This window comes from Rhea americana, unplaced genomic scaffold, assembly GCF_003343005.1.
Source record: "Rhea americana isolate MKP2758 unplaced genomic scaffold, rheAme1 scaffold_42, whole genome shotgun sequence".
Lineage (NCBI taxonomy): Eukaryota > Metazoa > Chordata > Aves > Rheiformes > Rheidae > Rhea > Rhea americana.
Window position 1 is genome coordinate 2,280,174 of NW_028186557.1, and position 16,214 is coordinate 2,296,387.

Genomic DNA, 16,214 nt, shown 5'->3' on the forward strand with positions numbered 1-16,214 from the left:
ACTATCAGTTCCTATATGTATTTAAAATTACAATCCTAACAAAGGCAATAAATGAATTTAGGTGATTAAAGCCATTTTAAAAGCYGATGACTGCTACAAACTTCTCTAGCTCAGGGCACATTTTGTTTCGATCTCCATCTGTCAACCACTGGCTGCTGGCTCAGCCCTAGGACCTGGGTAACGTCRCCTGCTCTGCATTAGATCTTTGGCAAAGAATAATGTCATGACATAACCTCCCAAGGTGAGCTGTTCCCTTCATTGGCATGCCTCTTTCCAGCCTTGTCCTTGCTAAAGCCTCTAAGCTTTGTGCAGTTTGGTTATTTTCTCATAGACCTAAACTGATTACACATTCCAAATGATACATTTTCAGGACAGTGCAGATTCCCCCGGGCATGGAAGGAGGTAATCTGAGGTGAGTAAGTACTGGGTATAGGATGCATTTTTAACCTCTCATTTACATACAGGCAACAGCACAGGGATCTTCGAGCTCTGGCAAAAAGAGGACTTCTTAACCTTCTGCCTCTATCTCAGCAGCAAGATATATGACTGCAGTAACCCTTGGAGGGATGCAAGCATATAGGAGYGATAGTTAACCAATGCAGATATATTATATGGGTGCTAAAATGAAACACTGATCTTAAAAAAATAAATAAAGAAAAAAAGAAGGAAAAAACCCACAGAACATAGGCGTGTGACTTTTTTCATTGGGAATAATTAGCTTGTCTTGTTAGATTTCAGAGTAACACTCATCTGRTTCAACAAAACCTTGCCCACTTCTTTCAGGTGCTTGGCTGGCTGCCTGAAGGCTCAGGCAGATACCACAGAGCTACACAATAGTCTCCATGATCAGGAGGTCGCTGTCCTGACCACAAAGATTGAGAGAGTTTTTCAAAGTGAGATTTCAGTTTAACAACAGAATTAATGTAGCGATCTAAAAAGCACTGCAGGGCTAGGATGTGGTCACCCACTCATCTCAATAAGATGACTTGAACTTGCATCTTTCATGTATCAGGTGAACGTCCCAAACATCTTGCTGTCAGTAGGCTGTGTGCAAAAGTGACGCATGCACATATCCATAATTCTAACCAAGACCTGAGAAATTTGTCCGTATTAGGGCCAGACATTCAAAAGAAATGTTTTGATTTCAATGGATAGGTAACAGGCAAACACTGAAGTGTATATCACCAAAGAATCTGAATTTTTGGTCATTATACTTGCACAACACGCAACCCAGCCACTGACTACACAACCCTTACCAGCAGAAGTAAAGGAATTTCCAAGGTGCCTGACTCCACTGAGTCTTTGCTTTGCTTTTCCTACTCTGAGCTCTTTCTTACTAAGGATGCWGTAGTCAGTGATATGCTGAATACCTGGAGTTCAGTCAAACTATAAATTGATTATTTCTGGTTTTGCAACACATAGATAAAGTGTGTAACAAGCTGCAGACGAGCTTAGGCGGGCAATGATTTTACAAACTGCAGAGGATCAAAGGGGGCTGAYCTGTGTTACAGGCTTGCTGTTTCCCAAGAGCTTTCTCCCTTAATTAGCAGGCACTGTTTTAACGGGGTGTTTATGACACAATTCACAGCACAACCTTTTCAACATTACAAATTTTTGCTTTTAAATACTCTAACAATTTCAGCTTGCATCAGGAAAAAAAAAAAGAGAACTGAGAAGGGTATTTGAAATGTGTGGGAAAGAAAAAATCCATTTCTTCTTAAAAGCATTTATCCAAAAAGAAAGCAAAAAATAAATAAATAAATTTAGTGGATTCACTTCAAATTCCATCTTCTAAAACTAACCACAAGAATTTTCACACAGAATAGCCTGCTTAACTCAGAGTTGTTTTTTCTCCTCTTGGAAAATCAGATAGCTAAACAGATCAATGTTAGGCCTCTCAGAGAAACCATCATAACCTTTACTATAGGCCATCTACAATCTATACTCCCTTGTCTTGATAGAATCATTATTCCTCGAGCAGCATTCCCTTTGAGAGGTGCAATTACAGCACAGCTAAAAAAAGACAACTATTAGCAGAATTTCAGGAACTGCCAAAAGGCACGTGTTTATAGTGTTAGCAAAAGGTTTCAGTCTTCTTGATATGCAAGCCCCTAAAAAATTGCCATTAAAYGTGCAGTCCCTACAGAGATTTCCCTTATTCAGGCTACTGCATGGTACCAGCATGAAATTCTGCTTTTTAAGTCCCCTTACATGTGCCAAACTCCTCCTGGACCCTCTAMGGTTTGTAGATCATAGGTTGAAAATCGTGTCCAAGCATATAGTAACCAAAAAACTGTAAAGTAAACTTTTTTTTCCCTGAAACACTAAATGAGGAAGAATTCCACAGCCTCACCTCTCTGCTTGGAAACGTACTGTTAGCACTGAAATGCAGGGAGCTCCCAGCTTCCAAAGATAAGATGACATCTTTGTCACATCACTGTTTTAGAAAGACTCATCCTCTCTGCCACTGCCAAAAAAATGTACCAAAAAGCTTTATTAACAGTTTGGGAAGTTTGCTGAATCCAACTTCCCATGACCAAAACTCAGTGGGCGCTAGGTCAGCAGTTTAGACACAACATACAACTAGGAGAATGATTCCTGCCTTCTGCCCTTCTAAAATTTTAATTAAGCCACTGATATTTATTTACCTTTATTTCCTGGTCTTCTAAAGAGAGCACCATCATAGCCACCTGGAATGCCACGGATTCRTGCACAGTAGCTTTATTTGTGGGAGCACCTAGGAAATGTTGTATTACAGACACTCCATAAAGCCTGGCTCTAAGCCTAGGAGTAAAGACCTAAAATGAGACCTGAGTCCAAGCTGTTCCCAGAACATCAAGGGCCAGTGCAAAGGCAAGCCCATGAAAAGAGGAGGAAGAGAGGGCTTGGAAGGGTACGATGATTAAGAGCTCTTTTAAAGCTACTAAAAACCACCATGAGCTTGATTCTCCTTTCAGACTAGAGTCCAAATAGCACATGTGTAAAACAGAAAGATTTAAACCAGCCTCCACTGAAGGTGGGCAGTGGGAGCACTGGGCCAAGGAACCCTCTATCCTGCTTCTGGGAACACTCTCAACTCCCTGCTCCTCCTACGGCTGCCAGAATCATGTTTAACAAGAGGCTAATGAAGCACTTGCATTCGCACAGCAAAGGATAATCATGGATTGTTACACTGAAACTGTATTTCCAGTTAAAATTCTCACAGTGCCAAATCCAGCCTGCGCACTCGAAGCTGTTCTGTTAATCTGAGGCTCTTACAGAAGTGTTATCAGGAAAGTTCGCTGAGGTTGCTCAAGGTTCACACCAGCTGTGAGCTTCGCTGCTAACCCAGTTTCCCTAAGGTAAAACAAAACAAAAACACTGAACATCATGGTACTTTTCTGGCCTACGTGCTATAAAAATGCTACTTATGCAGCCGAAATAAAAACAAAAAAGAGAACAGAGAAGCACTTTCCTAGTGATCATGTGTTTTGTCATAACAGTTTGCAGCTGGTGACCCAAAAACTCCAGGGGATTCGAGGAAGACCTAATGGTTTATGTCAATAAATTACACACATCTCACTGGAAAACGTTTAGGGGTTACAAATGGAAGGGGTATAAACCCACTGCTGCAAAGCACTGGTTCTGCATCCCCTGAAAGGGCGAAGTGAAAACAAGGATCGGATCAGACAGACAGCAATGCACGCTACTCAGCGGGGCTTAGCCCGAGCAGGGGAGGCCTGCAGACTTATTCCTCATTCCTTAATCACCTCACGTCTTTGCAGGCAGCTCACTATTACTGATGCTGTGCCAAATTAGTTGTAAAAACTGATTTCCAAATGAAAGTGGTTTTGGTCAGGATATTTAACTCCACGCTGTTTTCTCTGTTCTTCGCAGTCCTTTGTTGCACGCTCTCCTTGTCTTACAAAAATAGCAACAATTAATTACTGATCTCCACAGTTTTAGGGGAGCGGGGAGAAGTAGAAAGGGACAGCAGCAAAATGTATTATGCACACTTGACGTTAATTGTTCAAAACTGTTGAGCCTCTTTCAAAAAAAAATCCAGGTCTGTCCACAATGTAGAGGACTGGCAAAAAATTCGTGCAGGAAAAAAAAGTGCTCCCAGAAGTCCAGCACGCAAATACGTTTTTATGCTCAGAAACTGCACCAGCAATAGAGCTGACGCACTGATGGCGATTTCTCATTCTGATCACTGGGCACCTTCTCTTTTATTCAGATTGTAAAAGCTCTTGAATTTGGAAGTGTATTTCCTTCACATTTATCCAGAGCTCACAAAACTAGGAACCTGCGACTGCACTCGTACATGCTGTTGCCTGTCTCAATTCCCACCTTGAGTAAATTTTCAAGAAGGGAAAAACAGAAACTCCTTCCTTGACCATAACATTTGKCATGGATATATCAGAGAGCTAGATTCTGTCTTGACACTGGTGTAATTCYAGAGTCACTCAACTGAAACCAACCAAGTCCTCCAAATCAAAATAAGGTCCTTTGCATTTAAATAGCCACATGTCACAACAGGCACACAAAACACAGTTCTGTGCTGAGCAGCTGTACAATAAACCACCAATGAATAACTCTGATTATTTATATTTGCATTTCTCAAACTGAAGGTTACAAAGAGGGCACAAAGAATCTCACAGATTGCTGGAGKGTTAGAAAAGTGGTGTTAGTAGTGGCAACGGTTCTCTGAAGGCAGAGGAGTGAACTACATCTGTAATTATTGGATTAAGGGAATGAATGTATAAACCTGCAGTCAGAAATTACAGCACATTCTGTAACTGAGCTGCTGTCATTCATCGGCACGTATGAAGACAGAGGAGCCAAAAGGAAATCACAAGTTCAAAAGGCTGGAGAAACACCAATTTACACCACCACTTGAACCCACCCACTGGTGCTGTCAAGCTGTTCTCATAAGCAGACCCAATAGACTGAGGCCCCACTTCTCGTTCAATGCTACCCCGCCTGCAGTAACTAAGCAAGCCAGGGTCAATCAGAGCAATTACTCGCAYGGAAATTAACAGCGGGAGAGTACGTCTAGCTGCTTAACACAATGAAGTTATTTTAGAAACATTTTGAGGAGTCACACAGCTACTGTTACTCCTTCTTCCCCCACATACACCATCGCTACGGAGTGTGCACAAATTGCTCTGCATGGACGACCAGCAAGTGGTGCAGAGTGCTGTTTGGGAACCACAGTCCCGAGTGACAAACCCAAGAAAACCATCCACTCCTTGTTATCCTTTGTGGTAATGGTAATGTTGCAGTAATGAAGCGGCGGTGATGTCTACACTGTAGCCAGACCTGGATATCCTTGTTATCTTTGTGCACATGCATGGGTAAGTCTATACTTCCCATCTCCTTTCACTTCTGCAAGGTCAATCAGCAGTTCAGCTGGTCATGCTGGGAGACTGAGGGTTCACTGGTAAAGCTAAACCTGGTTTAAATGGTTTAAAAGAATTCAGAACCATARAACTGGTCCAGCAGTGGTTCTTAGCAATTTAGCAACTGTTCCCACAGTTGCTCTTATCTTTCATTTAATTAATTCTACCTTGTTTCAGACCAGACTCTCTGATGCCTAAGGCATCAGAGCAACATGCACATGGTCCCACATCCATGACCCACTCTTTCTAAGAGCCTCCATAAAAGCAATAGAGAGAGAAGGCAACTTAGAAGAGCAGCTTCATGTGGCACTTGGAAACTTCCACTTCAAGAAGTGACATCTGGCTCACTCCCTCCCTCCATGGACTGCTCAGGGATTTTAACACTCTGGCAAAGCTACCTGCCCCAGCTAAGTGACATGAATAACCCAGGCTCATTTCCAATCTACAGCTTGCAAGGACAATGAAGCCCAATACTACAGGATAATTGGTGTCAGTGTTAAAAAGATCCACCACAACTGTATACCTTGGGAGGAGTACATTGTTGTCGTTCTGATTTACCATATTGCTGGAGGAAGCCAGTTTACCATACATACCAGAGTGTTACTGTCACACTGCACCCACGTTACTTGTCTYTTCTCTAATCGGTGCATGAACAAACATCATACTAAGCCTACTGCTAATATAAGATGGTCTCGCACTCTCACATGACAGGTTCCCAGTGCCTGGCTGGYCCCAGCAGGCTATATTGCAAAGCAAGGGCAACATCCAGGCAATGTTGCTAACATTCTTGGCTTTGTTGAATTTTATAGGTGTTGATGCTTTCCTTACTACCTCAGCTACAAGAGATGAGTGCTTTATGTAAGAAGTGCATCTCCATTTATTTATTTAAAGCACACTGCTAGCCCTGGAGGCTAGAACAGTGGTTGTGTAGAACAGCTTGAGAACATGAACTAAAAGCACTCTCAAGGTTGGTAAGACAGAAGAGAAAATGGAAAAATGTTTCTTCAAATCTTATGATGATGTTTAAGATGGTTTCATGTATCAGGAGTACATGCTTACCATTACGGCAAATGTTCAAGGCAAGGTACAACTGGAATCTTTTTGTATGAAGCRGAGTCCAAAAAACACCTTTCTTTTTTTTTAAATAATGATATGACTTAAGGACCAGGGGAAAAAAGATTAAGGTACAGAACAAAGCCRGTAGTTTTCTTTTCTGAATCACAGCACTGAAGCACACGGTTAGATACAGCTCTTTACACAAGGGATTGCCCAATGTTGTTATGAGTTTCTGCAGAGAAATTCATGAAGACATGAACTTTTGAAACAAAGGGCTCAGCAAAACTATAAAAATCATGAAAAAGAACAGTATCACCACCTCTTGATCATGAAATTCACGCTCTAGGAAGGGACACCAAACCATCACAGCATCAAAAGAGGTCTCACATGAGACCCCAGTAACATCTGGCCGGCTCTTTAGGGAAAGCCCTGCTTCTTTGCACTGCAAGATGGTCCAAGGGGAAATTTCCCTCCCTGTCCACCTGAAAGATCACCAACTCTGTGAGGAACCAGTCCAGTGGACTCTATTACAACCAAGAGAAAAACACAGTGTTTAATCTTTCTCTTACTAAGGAATTGTGCACATGACCTACATTTAGGCTCTAGGTTACTCCAGTCATCAGAGGACTCCTCCATGCTGCTGTCACTTCTCTTCTGYGCATGCCGCAAGCATAACCAATATGTATGTATGAAGTTACCTCTGTGCTACCCTGCTCTTGGCAAAGTATTTACCAGCTTCTCTATCAAGCTTTGCAGCCTGCTCTTAGCTCTCTCTAGCAGTGCTAAGTCTATCTTACATAGACTAAGGCTGACTATGTCCAGATGAACTCCAGCCCCTGCAGTTAAATTCCTGCAGCTGTGTGAGAAGCAATCAGTAGCAGCACATCCAAGCTCAAGACAKGGGCTCATCCCTAAGGTCAATGAGGCAGTCAAGAACACAGAACGCAGAAACCTCAAATATCAGAAACATTAGTCATTGTGTCCTAGTAATTAAGAGGCTTTGTACTGGAGTCTCCTGGAAGATTCTCAATTAATTCTTCATTTTCACAAAGATCTTTCCCTTATCATGTTCCTTTCATAAGGACACAARCTATGCAACTATAATTAAATTAGGAACCAAATAACCAGATGTATCCTAGAGCCACRATGATAGAAACATCTATTTTTTCCCATCACTTYGCMYWWTMYARKSTSASMYTRKAWWRKGCRAAGACAACAAAAAAAAGACTTTGCATAGATACCTGACACTTTACAGCACACTTTCTGAATGCCACCYTGTGCAACTGCAAAGTGCAAAGCAGACAGAATTACTTATGTTCCTATACCAGCTCTCTCTCTATTGGTATATCAACAGYCAACTAGATCCAAGGATAGAAGAAAAACAGTTCAGGCATCAAATCCAGGCAGCCCTTCTCAGGCTACAGTCTTGATTTGCAACTTGCTATTGCAAATTCAGRTTTATCCTACCTCCTTGCAATAAACACCACTCGCCAGAAGAAGCTGAGACCAAAAAAGCCAACCTTATCAAATATGTTACACGCTATAAACACTCTCCCACCCTGCTCTCTTCTACCCAACAAAAGTCAGATTCAGGATTATGGAACAAAACTCTTGCTTGTCAACACTCCCCTTGAGAGGGCACCCTCATTAGGCAGTTATGGCAATTGAACAGGCTGCTACCATCACAGACTGCGACTGCTAGCCTGGAAACAGGCTTTCCTGACTTACCAGCCACAGTTCAGGCTCCAGGTTTCTATATTTGTCAGATGCCATGCTGTATTCGCCCTGGGTTTCATCTACCTCTCATGCTGCTGTCCTCTACAGGCATTAGCATTTCCTACGCACATATTCTATATTGGTCTTACAAGTATCGAAAAGCTATGGCAAAATTTAACCTAAATATAGAGACTTGGTATTTTCAAATAGCTCTCAGCTCCAACTTGCCAATCTGATTTTGTTTGAACAGAAAAAAAAGTCTCCTGTTTTAAGCCTCCATTTTAATTAATGATTACAACACATTCCTCTACCGTATCAGATTTAGCACATCATTAATGTGTTTGGTATTTTGCTGGTACGGCACAGCTGTAGTTAAAGTTGAATTAGTGTTTCCATTATAAACCCATGTTTTCAAAGGTTTATTACTCAGACATATAAGATTAACTCTGAAATGAAAATTGCCATCRAGTGTGTCAGCTGGGAAGCAGTTTTTTGTCCTTCAAAATTTGGAAGGAACAAAATAACAAAAAAAAGAGAGAAAAGGCAAGATACCCTGTTTATTAATAATTCACATTTTAAAAGGCTCTGCAAATACATGTTTACATGATAGCCTGTGACAGCTCCATAGAATGTCAACGCCTACACATTCCTGGGAGATGTGTCATCTTAAGAACTGAAATAAAAGCCACAGTCTTATACTACTTCATGGGAGGGACACAGAAGGAAAGGAAGACTTAAAAATAATATTGATGAAGAAAACTTAGTGAAAAAATAATATTTTTTGCTTAGAAATATTTAATTTAGAACTTTTAAAAAGGGAGGAAAAAGTCTTCAGTGCCATCCACTTTTTTAGTTTGTTAGTGCTTTCAGCCTGGTCACAGCTTACTAAAGCATTTAGCAAGAAGTTCAGGCTGACTGACCTTCTATGGCATGCACCGTCCAAGCCTTCACTCATTCCTAGGTCCAGGACTCTCGGGGTATAGCTGGATCGTGAACTTTCCAATAGTCACGCTGAACTCAATGCACAAGGCAAAATGTGCATCAAAACCACTCCAGGAGGTCCAGACTTTGCTACTGTGTCATTTTACAACTAGCTTTGAGACTGAACCACTAAAAAGAAGCAGATCTTTTTAATGGGATGCTTCTGAGGCAACTACTTGGCTGATTATTTGGGTATTTATACTTAGGACATGCATATTTACAAACAAACGTATGATGAAATTATCAAATCCTCACTTACCACGACTACTAGAATAGATACATTTTTGAAGGCTGACAAGCATTAAAATATTATTTTTGTGACACAGTAAAATTCCCTGATGGACTCTCTCACTGTTCTTTTGACTCCGGGACTCATGGGTTTACCCAAAATACATTTCCAGACTGCAACTAACACATGAAAGAGCACGTAATAGCTACTGCAAGAGTACAAATACAGACATATCCTTCAGTGACAGAAAGGCAGTGCCATTACTCAGAATTGCTCTCATTTTGCTGTTCGCTGTGTTAGCAAAATAGGCAGAGAGAGGGAGCAAGGAGTGTGCTTTCTCACAGTGTTGCCTCCCCAATTCTCAAGAGATTGCTCCAAGCAAGTTAAATGGGAGCCTTGTAAAAACTTGCATAGCTATTTGATTCAGTTTTGGAGGTTACTATAGTCTATCCAAAACCCTACCGTTTTCCCCATAAATAACCCTAGACAACAAATAGCTCTATCCTCACAGTAATCAAAGCCTCRAGAAGATTCCGTACATCAGAAGAGGTGCAATACTGTGATACTTACCAAGGCCCTCGTGATCTCTAGGCTTTTCTTCGTAGTGTTGTCGTCTCCATTCTTCCTCCAGGCACAGGAGTCCACCTATCTTTTCAAAACAGAGCTTCTTGTTGATGAAGAGGAAGAGGACTGCCAGGAGGATAATGAAGACTCCAACAGCAGACAAAAACCCAATAGCCTCTGGAGCAACTAGGAACAAAAATTCAGAAAGAAAAATATCAGTGCAGCTGAGAAAAACTGCCTCAGAAAAAGACATGGTTTAACCACACCTGCWTCTGTGGCCCGAATTTCTCTTCCTTTCTCCAGAAGAGCTAGAAATGAAAGTCAGCAGAACTTGGACTCATATTAAATGGATGTAACATCCATATTGGGCCACTGTACTGAGGATATGAGCTAGAGGGTACATGACCATCCCAACCTGATTCTGATCAAGGTCTTCGTTTCTGTCACACATTTCTGTTCTGACAAACTTCATTAACAGAGAGGCTCTTACTAACTCTAATAAACCTCCACAGCAGTGCAAAAGTCCTCTGGCTTCAGGAGAGGAACTCGCAATTTGGCAAAAAGGACCCAGACAAAATAGGGTAGCTCATCACAAACCACTTCTACACAGCCTGCAGTGAATTCTCACAGGGGGCTGAGGTGAGGACTAGCTGAAGGGGGTGAAGGGCCCCATACCTTTTGGGAAACTTGCATATTTTTCTAAAATCATCAGACTACAGCTCTGGTAGTCAGAAAACTTCATCAAATTTACTAAGAACCAGGTTAATGTCTAGTCTATGAACCCCATTAAACTGTTACTCTACCCTTAAGAAGTAAATTACTGTACTACACAATTACCAYCCTTGGTTGCAAAGGACCAGTCTCTAACTGAGGTAATTCAGTTTCATTCCTTTAGGTTTGGCCACGTGCAACTAGACACAGTGGATCTGCACCAGCTGACAACATAGTCCTGTAAGTCAACATCACCATGTCAAATTCTACAGGAATAGTCTTATTTCCATTTATCACATGCTGCCTGTACCACTGGGTCTGCAACAAACCACAGGCGCCAGCAGAAAAGCTTTTAAAGCCATTTCACCTCTCTCACACTTATCAAAGTGCCAAAACAAGGGACAAACACTACATAGATCATCAGGTGCAAACAGCAAGGGCACAAGTGTCAAAAGCTGTAAGTGCCATCTACAAAACAATTTGGCTTGTTATTTTGGTAATTACTTCACCAGRAAGGGGTGAAGTTCAGTGGTCCAGTTCAAGTCAAGGACCCCATAAAAGCAAAACATCATGAGCACACCAGGAACGCTGACAGCTTGCAAAGCTGCAGCTCGCAGATGAGATGAGCAGGAGGAAAGGATGTCAACAGAGCCAGCCCTGCTGGTGACACATCCCACTGAGAGTTTACAAGATTTGACTCAGCGAAAGACTCAGTCTAGAAGAGCTGAGCTGTCTCCACTTACAACCCTGATAGCACACACTAGRATTGCGATGCAAAACACACAAGTGTTTGGGACTGCACCCAGAGGAGCACGGGTTACACAAACTCTGGCTCTGACCTTGCTCACTGTAGCCCRAAGAAATAAGAGTAAAATGCTCTGAATTATAGCAGCTTAAACAACAACACGATGAAGTCTACATTTTCCTTCTCTGGCAATTGCTTCTACATCCCTCTTGTGCCACACCAGTACTACAAGGGAACTGTGAGGAGAGCAGGTCTCACTGCCAGAACCAACACTTGGTACCACAGCTTCCCYGGATGATTGGGCAAGCAGGTACCGATCCTCTCTCTTCCCTCACACTTCACCCCAGGGAGCASGGCTCTGGATGTAAGAGTGGCTGGAGCCACATCTGCTCTAGCTATTTTCAGCTGCTGAAATCACCACTAAGGGGCTGCTAGAGCCAAGGATAAATCAAAGCAGTCAAGTATAAATTAGAGAAGCCRTAACCTCAGAATATATATGACAGCCTGCCTGGGTCCCACCAGTGACTCTTTCCTTTCCTGAGCATAGTATAGGCAAGAAGAAAGATTTGGTCTCTATCCCACATACAAAATSCTTGGATCTCCATATATCTGCACACAAGTGTGTGTGTGTGTATGTGTGCGTGTGTACGGCAGGAGGCGTTTTGCTTAAAATCTACAGGTTTGGAGCAGGTATGGAGCAAACTGAGCCTTCAAAACATTACTGTCAGTGAAATTTCATTGCAGAGGCCATGACGTAGAGGGGYTGCAAGAACTTAAGTCCTTTCATAAAAAAAACTAAGCTCTGAGCCCAGAGAGATGTCAGATTTCCCCTTCTCAGAGGGGACACAAGCAAGTCACCAATATTTTTAAACACCGACTGGCCTACACATGCTCTGATGGGCTACAAGACCCCAACCACAGAAATTCCCAAAGTTCCCATTCTCCACCAGGCCTGCACAGTACCTTGCAGAATACCAGAGGAAAAAGCAACTAAACAATCAACCTGTGAGCAGACCAGGTACCCTGAGAGAAAGCTTGGAGACCTATTATGAGCTGCTACCCACTCAGTCTAGAGGATCTCAAACTGACATGAGAGCATTATTGCCCGTTGCTCCTTTTTGGGAGCACAGAGGAGAAAGGACAGCATGGTTGCACCCCCATATATCCTGAACAGTAAAAGTTATCAGCCAGCTCTCACCTGGGATCCCTCCCTTCACTGTAGGCACCATGGAAAAGGTGCATCTTTAGCAGGACCACCACAGTTCATGCAGGGTGCGTTACCTCCATGCACAGATTGCTCCCACAGCAAAACACAGAGCTCACCTCCTAAGGGGGGGGGGTCTGCTGGACTGTGAGGAGGTGGCTGGATCCTGTCCCGTGGCATTAAGCAGAAGTTTCCTCTTCTTTCCTCCACATTATCCATGCTAGATACCAGAAGTTTGTGCTGCAGCCTCTCTAAGGGAGGGCTGTGAGTTTGCACCTGAAYGCTGTCTCACATACGTGGGTAGAAACATTACAGTCTGTGCACCTGGCTTCTGCTGAAGTGTATATCCCTCAGCGATGAGGGATACCGTGCTGGGTCTCTGCGCCTCTGTCAGCAGGGAGCAAAACACACTGCACCTGCACATAGTCCTGACCACACAGCCCATCTCTCCTTTCAACCCTTAACTGAACGGCTTTCTCTGCAAACATGAAATTCTAGGCTAAAACTATGCCTGGGAAATTACTGAGAGACTGACTGGGGGCAAAGCTCTGTTCTGGTTTGGGGCCTGGGACGGTGCTGAGAAGGTACAGCAGCAGCAATGCACAGACATCGCTTGTGTTACAGCGTCTCAGGGATATGTACGAGTTTCTCACATAAGTAAAATCTCTAGCCACAAATGGGCTACAGTCTCCCCAAACCAGAGATCCTAACTTCAGAGACTGGCATAAACCAGCAYGGACCTCAAGACAAAAAAAACGGCCTCTCCCTTGGTTCCTGCCTTGGGTCATCCCTTTCTTTGGGGATCAGATCAGGAACTGATTCAGCTTTTAAAAGGGAAAAAGTTAATTAAATAAAAAGGTTATGTTAACTCAGCCCATTTCGCAGCCCTATTCATAGTGCATCTGGCATCAGAGAAAGGACCAAGCGAGGCAAGCAGTGAGAGAGGAAGTCGGCTCTGGTCTTGGGGAGGCAGTAACATTAGCCCCTAGGTTTTGTGTGACCGCAGCCTTGCGGGGATGACAGGACCGCGCCTGAGGGCACGAAGAGGAGAAACTGTGTGGCCTGTGGTTGAGGCACTTAAGTGAGACTCTTGACATTTACCTTCAAYTCTTCATTCTTGGATATCCAAGGCTGGGAAGGAGGTGGCTACCATGTACTTTGTGACATGAACAGTCCCCCTTAGCCAKGGCTCTTTGCCACTTATTCACTCATTTTTAAGCTAAGAAATGAATGCCATAGACACTTTTGTGCAATGCCATAGTGGATCCACACTTTCTGTAACCCTGGATGAGAGTGCAAGCCAAGAAACCACATTCACATTCCTAGCAGGTTGAGGACATATGTAATTGCACAAGCTCCTTTGAATACACTGTTTACAAACAAACACAGATGCARCCTGAAGGACCTCAAGGTAGAAAAGGGGAGATCAGAAATGTATGGGAGATGAACAGAAGACATCTGACAGAGGTTGTAGAAAACATATTACTATGGTATTCCCATAGTCCCTCTTTCAAAGCCACCTTCACTCTACAAGGTGATCGCAGAGCAGAGTCCGTCTGGAAGAGCACTAGGGAAACATCAGCCACACCRTTATATTCACTGAATCCATTTGGGTATTTGGCTTGTGACAAGCATCACTGCAATTCCACTAGCATACTGGGCCCCTCCAGACAGACCAGGAAAATAAATAGAGGAAGTGCCACAGTAGTTTCACTTGGAGATTCTACAATTAGAAAATCTTAAYCCATTCAGCTTTGCAAAGGTTAAATTTTGGACAAAATCCTATTCCAGACAATAGGTTTTTAATTCCATTTGATGCCAAGCTTCCTGCAAAAGGAATGTTTACTGATACTTTTTAATTACAAAAAAATCCCATAAATTGTCTGTTTTACTGTCTTTGCTGATTACATTTCATTATATATTTGGAGTAAGCTATGATTTTCCTGCTGGTTCCCATGACATTTTTCATTATCAACCACTAATTGTCTAGCATGCACACAGCACTGTGAACCAAGTAGGCTGATGTGTGGGCAGAAGTTCTAGCAAAAGCTGCAAGACAAAAGAAGTGTGCATTATTATTATTAATATTATGGTGTATTAGAAAGTTTCCACCTACTTGCATACCTACACAACCTCACCCTGTCAACAGTGTCAGAGTGTGACGAAGCATGGGAGGCCATCTGTAATAAACCTTGCWCTTGGCAATAACCAGCAGCTACTGAAGGAAAAATGTGTGAGGCCAAATGATGACACTAGAAGTTTTTGCTAGATGCAATGGGAAACACAGGTTTCTCAGTCACTTCCTTTATCCTTTGCCCAAACTACATGGGTGTCAGAATCTAGAATGGAGACACTTTGCCCACCCACAAGCTGAGGTCAGGGTTATAAAGGAAAAATGGTGTCATTTATGGACTCCTAAAGGGACAGGATAGCTAATAGGACTTTCTTGAGACAGCAAGACAGAAAAAGGCTAAAAGGCTTTCATCAGCCACAGCTAACACTGTTTCCATAATAGCAAAGCCCCTAACAAATCCATATCTATGCAAGCTCAGAAAGTGCTACAAAGGGTAACGCAAGTCATTGCATGCAGCATTTYAGAAATTCAGATCAAAGCAGAGTTGTAGGAGCTGATTCTTCATACAGCAAACTGCCAGAATGAGGAGCGCATGACCACTGCTCCCTGGACCATCGTTATCAGCATCGGACAGGTGGCAATTCTRTTCATGTGCACCACACGCAGAGTACACAAACACTTCAGAAATAAATGTGTGTTTTCACAGGATTGCAGTTCTCTTGATATCTATTTCAAATGAGACAAAGCCCGACCTTCCTAACAGCACCATGAAGGAACAGTTGTATAACTCCTCCTCTTCTCCTCAAGGTGATCCACAAATACATTATCAGAAATGCAATCAGACCAGATTCAGCACTTAAGCAGAAGGGTGAAATTCCCACCCAAGACAGGAGGACTTGCCCTGCATCGAGGCTCAGTTTCACACACACTATTTTTATGTGCTGATTTACACACCAGATAGCAAGAATGAGGAAGTTCTCCAGCCCTTTTAAAAATGTGAAGAACTAAAAGATACACTGAGCCTCGTGGTATTTCTGTTAAATTTGACTGCAAAATTTGATTGATCAAAGGGTAGAAAAGTGGGTCCGTTTATAGCTGTTATTGACATGTTTGTAGATCACCTTTAAAGACTCAAGCTGCCCTTATGACATATGACGTGGGCGTGCAATTTCTAAGGTCTCAGAGACAGCAGAGCAACTTCTTTCTTCTATAATCTGCATAACCACAGTATCCAAACACCTTGCAGTCTTCAATGTGCTTATCCTCCCAGCAACTCTGTGAAGCAGGGAAATGCTAGCAGAACTGTTTCATGGAAAGGTAGCCAAGGCACAGAGGAGACCAAAAAACGACAAAATTAGGCCCAAGAGAACAAGGTAGAAAAGTCTCATCCCTCTGCATAGGTACCTCTGTGTCTACAGATACCTTTCCACCCCCAGACCAAGGGCCCCTCATAGCTGAACAACCACTGTACTCTCCTACAAACGACAGGATGTTGGTAGATGTGGGCCTCTAGGCATCTCCTCAGACACCTTGAGYTGCTTGAAAGTCACAGA

At 42.8% G+C, this 16,214-nt stretch overlaps 1 protein-coding gene across 1 annotated transcript in view; it reads right to left on the minus strand.

The window, feature by feature from the left end:
- The window catches only part of SYT16 (synaptotagmin 16), a 50,159-nt gene extending 40,150 nt beyond the window's left edge, over positions 1 to 10,009 (minus strand). The window contains exon 1 of the mRNA XM_085315039.1: positions 9,934 to 10,009. The gene's annotated coding sequence lies outside the window, so the exon portion shown is untranslated. The remainder of the gene's footprint in view (positions 1 to 9,933) is intronic.
- Positions 10,010 to 16,214: the final 6,205 nt, after the last annotated feature.